We start from the raw sequence: 6,000 nt of genomic DNA, 5'->3' as shown, positions 1-6,000 counted from the left end.
GCTAACAAGGCTTTGTCTAGTCTGAATGATATGATTGAATAATTTGAAAGATTTTGATAGAGTAGGCCCAGAGAAAGGTGGAGGAATTAAGAATGTTCCTGTGTGTTTGGATGAGAGCTAAATGTTTTACTGACTCGTTAAGAGGGGAAGGTTTTGAGGCCTTTTGCGAAAAGTTCAAATGACCCTTTTAATTCAGGTTTACTGTCTGTGTGAACAATGCACTTCCTCCATGTCACCTTCAGCCTCGGAGTTGGGGAAGGGAGTGCTGACAGGTCTGCGATAAGGAGTGTGGAGTGAGGACATGGGATGTTGGGTTGCTGTGCAGATAGAGATGTGTCAGGTCTGGGTTTGGATGTGTAAGAGGTCTGGGGAAATGTAATTGGGAATGTGTGAGATAAGTATGGGGTCACTTTTATGTAAGTCAGGAGTTAAACCATGTGTTTAATAGTCTGATAGCATTGTGGCTCTGTGGTTAGCACGGCTGCCTCACAGCACCAGGGCCCAGGTTCATTTCCCGCCTCAGGTGGCTGTCTATGTGGAGTTTGCACATTCTCCCTGCATCTGCGTGGGTTTCCTCCGCATGGTCTGGTTTCCTCCCACAGTCCAAAAATGGATTAGCCGTGGGAAATGCAAGGTTACAGAAATAGGGATGGGTCAGGGTGGGATGCTCTTCAGAGATGTGATGTGGACTTAATAGACTGAATGGCCTACTCCTTTGACACTATGGGAGTTCTATGGTTCTAACTTTTCTTGACTAACTACCGCAAACCTTGTTTTAACTGGCAGCTTAATTACTTGGCACTCTTGATAAACCGGCAAGATTTATATCCCTCAATACTGTGAGGTCCGAGTATTTATGCTGATGTAAATACCTCTTGCATCATATTTTGATTTCAAGAGATGTCTTATTGTTTTTGCATGGAGTTTTTATGAGATGTTGATGTCTTGAATGTTCACTTAGTTAAGGTTTACTGCAGTTACGTTAACTCTTGATTATCTGGAAAATTTAATGAATTGGCACACTCCTTGTCCTATAGGTGCCTGTTAATAAAAAAGTTTGCTTTAATTAATTTCATTAGAACCCTCTGATTTAAATAGAAACTTTGAGGTTTCCAGATGTAGGGGAATTGCCCAGTGGAATCTAATATTGCCATGGAAATTCCTCTGGATTCTGCTATGATGGAGATTTTACAGGCACAACTCCCATCTACACTGAGACAATCCAGCCATCAGAAAGTCCAAGCCATTGAGTGGTATGGAGTGCAACATAGTGACCATATCTCCTGATGTGTGCACTGAGCCCACCATATTTTTAAAAAGTGAATCAGGTAGTTCATATTTTTGCAAAACATCACTGAAAAATTGAGTGACAAACAAGGAAATGGAGCACGTTGAGTCAAATATTACAGTAGTCATCACCATTAAAATTATATCCTGGAAAAAATAATGTTAACTCACTGGAGGCTTCTGGTGAATTTCCAATTTGTACTCGTCATTCTACTTTATTTGCTGAGTTGTTTCATTTAATTTCAGGATGTTTACAAGGCAAAATCTCTAATTTATTGTATGAAAGACCTATTTTTGGATTCAGAGAAGTAAGGGCACTTTGAACAGATAGATGGTGAGTGCATCAACTAAATGGTGGATGTTGCATATTCTGGTACACATTATCTAAATTCCTGGCAGTATGCCACGGCACTCATTCATTGCAAAGCCTACTGATCAGCATTAAGTCAGCCAACAAAGCCGAAATGATCCACGTTAACCCTAGATATCGTTGTGTAAGAATTCTGCATTCACAGTCATTGCAAGAAAGTAATTACACTAGAAAAGAAGCAAGGTTCACATCCCTTAATATTTGAAGCTCATCCTACATGCAAAGATGGAATCTTATGTGCACAGGAGTGCAAAAGAACAGCAGTTATAGTGAAGCTGATTTGGTCTCAATCATGGCATTATGTCCCATTGTGGACACCATAATTTGGAAGGATATATGGAAACTGCATAGAAGGCGTACAGAAGATTTGCAAGAATAATTCCAAGGATATGGGATTTTGGTAAAGTCATAGACTGTAGAGGCTGAGGCTGTTTTCCTTCAAGATGAGAAGTTTGCTATAGTTGTTCAAAATCATGAGGGTCTAGAGAGGGCTAGATAGAGAGAAACTGTTCCCATTTGCAAAATGGTCAAGAACCAGAAGATGTCTATGAAGAAACATAGTCATAGAATCAGAGGGAAAGGCACTTCAGCCCATCGAGACTGCACCGATCAAAAAGAACGATTGTAATTCCATTTCCCATCACTTAGTCCATAACCTTGTATGCCTTGACATCGCAAGTGCAAATCTAAATACTTCTTAAATTTATCAGGGTTTCTGCCTGTACCACCCTTACCTGTAGTGAGTTCCTGATTCCCACCACACTCTGGGTGAAAACATCTTTCTCATAACACATCTAAGCCAGCTGCCCCATTACCTTAAATGCCATTCATTGATCCCACTACCAAGGGGAAAAGTTTCTTCCTGTCCACTCTATCTGTACCCGCCATAAATAGGAAAAGAAAAAGCCAATAGCAATGGTGGAAGAAAACTTTTCTACCTCACTGAGTAGTTAGCATCTGGAATATGCTGAAAATGTGATGGAGGCAGGTTCTATTCTGGTTTTCAAGGGAATTCAACAAGCAACTGAGGGAGAAACATTTGTAAGGCAATGAGGAAAGAGCAGGAAAATGGGACTTGCTGAGTTCTCCATATGGTGCCCCTCGTAAGAGAAAGGAACACATTCCTCCAATCTCCCTGCAGAAATGTGGCTTTAATATTAATTGATCTGCATGCCTGAGCATTTGTTGCTAATAATACCACGACAAATATCAAAATTACTTTTCCTGCTATCGTGAATTTATATTTATGTCTTGATGCCTAGTTTTTCTTCAAAACCTCATGCTGCCAGCCTTACTTTAACCTTATAACTCTCATCAGAGGACACCTTTCTCGGTGCACATCCACCTATGTGATAGGGCTGGTTGTTCCCTATCTGATACTTCTGTGTACACCCTAAATTCTCTTCAGCTTTGTAGTTCTTGTTGTTTGGCGTCTTTTATTAACTCATCTTTTCTGTTCATGGCCTCTAAGACTTTCCTGTCACGGGAGCTTCTGCTCCTCGTGGTATTCCTGGCTTACATTATATTTCTTGTTCTTGTTAAACTAAACTCCCTATTCTGCCTTCTACTTCTTTCTGAACTGCTACTGATTCATCTCCCCCTCCTTTTAATAAGATTCCTTGCAACAGTTCATAATCACTTTCTAGGTGTATGTCCACTCCAAACCCACGGTTTGAGCTTACAATGCCTTTTCTTCCCTTCCATCTTTGTACTTCATGAGTCCAATCAAGGGGCCATACTTCTTGCTCCTCATCCTGTTTATTCTTCCAGATTTTATATTTTCTAGTGGCCTTCCCTGTTCAATGTATAATAGTCACATTTCTCCAATGACTAGCTCCTTCTAGTCAATACTTGACTTTTGGATCCACTTTTGGTAGTTGTCCTTTGAGACAAATGGCCTCATATTGATTATCGGAACTGACCTGTCCAACATCAGACAAACTGTCAATTGCGGTAATTTCATCCTCATAGCTATGCAACATTTGAATATGAGAAATACCTGGTTCCTTACTGTTTTCTATAACTCCTTCAGAAACTGCCCATTTATAACTCATTTCAAGCACTCTCAAAGAATGTCCATGCTGTACAATTATTATTTTTCTGTATTTAACAATATCCTTCTCTTGGCCTCCCTATTCTTTAAGCCTCTCTGTCTTACAATTAACCATATTGCTTTGATGCAAACTGATTTCCAATGGCTTTACCTTATATCTTAAGGCTCACAGGATTCTTTCTGAGACTCTAGTTTTGATAAAATCCTTTCTGCCGATATGCATACTGAAAAAGTAGGACTAATCCCAGCTCTTTCCAAAGCTGGGGGCTGATCACTTACGACTAATGAAACTATGTTGGATTTGTATCAAAAAGTGCTGTGAACTTTATCCTCCCACCATCTCCAACAAATTTTCAGCATGTACAGCCCACGCTGGCGAAGATGATAATTTACAGTTTGGCTGATCTGCCAATATTTTTATGAACCATCTCATCTATTACTGCATGGATTTTTTTCACATACCCCACCGCCAAAGTGCTTTCTGCCATTTTGTTCATCACTATGTGTTCATAAACGTATCTCTGAATTCATCATGTAAAACTAACCCCCACCCCCAGCCATTATCACTAAGAAAGTTGTAGTGATCCAAGTTCAGTCCTTATTTACTTCTCCATGACTTTCTCCACAACCTTTTTTTAATCTGTACTGTGCATTATTGTTACCTGATTAAATCTGTTTGCCAAATGTGTGAAATGTAAAATGAATTCTTTATTCTACACCTTCAATTTCATGGCCACTACTTAATTGAAATTTCTTGTTAAGGGCAAACTTCCTGTAGGTCATAATTGTGTCCTTCAATACTTTTTACAAATCTCACAACTACCACTTGTGTCTTCTCTGAGCCTTTCCCCATCCCTTATTCTTGCATTTATTACTAAAACTTTTAACTTTTTAAAGGGCAGCTGGGCAAATTGCCTATGTAATTGTATCACAAGTTTTTTTTAATCTTCTAAATTTACACACCTTGATGTTGATAACATTTCTTTAATTTCTTTCGTGGAAAAGTTATTTTCCACATAATAAAGGGATGCAACAGTGCCTTGATTGTATAATTTGCAAATTCATAATTTTACCAAATATAATAGCTTTGACATTTTCCACATCCAGTTTCATCTGTGCTTTTTTCATCATTAGCTGACTTCATAACAAGGGAATTTCATTAGACACTGCATCTTGCTAAGAACATGATTGATTCCAGCTTCTTTACAAAGAATAACCACTCTTGTTAAATATGTTAGTATTATCATTCCCAAATTTAAAACTGACAGATCTCTCAAATTCCTTTACTTTGTCCCAATCCTCTTTACTCAGAGTCTTGATAGCATTTTGACTGGTCTATTCCACACACAGATGCATCCACTATCCAAAACTGCAGAATTGAAAGACTCCCACAAATACATTCATCACTGAGCTGAAACTTCTTGTGAACAATGTAATGACCTTTCTTTGATCTGTATCTCAATTTTCTTCCTCTGAATTTTCTGTTTCATGTCGAGATATGAATACTTTTCGACTGTATATCATTTGAGGCATTTCATGGTATAATGGTACTTTGAATTGCCTCTGAAACATTGATTGACCACATCCTGAGCATTTCTGGGATTCAATTGCTTGTTGTAAATCCTAAATGCTCTTTGCTTCTCAAAAATTATCACCAACGTTTCTGTTTCCTGTGCTATCAGTTGCAGTAACATACTGTCATCTAATGTTCCAGCCAATTTGTTACCACTGTGTCCTCCATTATTTGTTGTATCACTGATTGCACCTTTTGTGCTACAAATGCTGTTAGGAAGGAATGTTCTCCTAGGAATTGTTTCATTGCTTCGAACATTTATTCTACCATACCTTTATCTGCAAATTTAACTCCCGCCAAAGCTAGAAGTCTGTCCATACTTGATTCTTTGGAACAGTCCAACAACATAAAATGCCAAATTGACAAATGACAAATTGGGGAATTTCTAAATGCAATTTCCTCTGTCTTGCATACAATTTACTGTATTCCATTATGTACCTTTCCATAAAATTGTCCTCAGTCTTTCTAAGTGTGTCAAAATCTGATCATGCCTCATAAACAGTTATTATAGAATCCATACAGTGCAGATAAAGGCAATTTGACCCAGTGAATCTGCACCAGCCAGAACTATTCATTATCATACTTGAATGATCTGGATGAAGGAACTGAGGGCATTGCTGCTAAGTTTGCAGGTGACATAAAGACAGGTGAAGGGTGAGGTAGTATTGAGGAAGTGGGAAGCTACAGAAAGACACGGATAAGCTAGGAGAGTGGGCA

This window comes from Chiloscyllium punctatum, chromosome 15 (genome assembly GCF_047496795.1).
Source record: "Chiloscyllium punctatum isolate Juve2018m chromosome 15, sChiPun1.3, whole genome shotgun sequence".
Taxonomy (NCBI): domain Eukaryota; kingdom Metazoa; phylum Chordata; class Chondrichthyes; order Orectolobiformes; family Hemiscylliidae; genus Chiloscyllium; species Chiloscyllium punctatum.
The sequence above is the reverse complement of the archived record's forward strand: the minus strand, read 5'-3'. Positions refer to the sequence as shown.